Source organism: Asparagus officinalis, chromosome 10 (assembly GCF_001876935.1).
Source record: "Asparagus officinalis chromosome 10, Aspof.V1, whole genome shotgun sequence".
NCBI classification, from domain to species: domain Eukaryota; kingdom Viridiplantae; phylum Streptophyta; class Magnoliopsida; order Asparagales; family Asparagaceae; genus Asparagus; species Asparagus officinalis.
In genome coordinates, this window is record NC_033803.1 from 25,422,875 (window position 1) to 25,423,185 (window position 311).

Below are 311 nucleotides of genomic sequence, written 5' to 3' on the forward strand. Positions count from 1 at the left end.
TTTTATACCCTCATTATCTATTTTATATGAATAAATATACCATTAATAATTGTTTTTATCTTTTAATTACAGGTTAATAAAGAATAAATCTCAAACTCCCATCTCTCAACAAAAACCCATTGAAGAATTGAAGCAAAGAAGCCTATTGGAAAATAAATTTCCAAATTATCCAAAAGCCTAAGCTAAGAAGAAGAATTAAAGCCCAAGAAATGACAAAGCCCAAAGCCAAACAAAAACAAATCAAGAATTATCCAAAAGCCCAAGTTGTCAAAAGCCCAACACAAGGAGGAAGCTCGGATAGAATTTGGAGT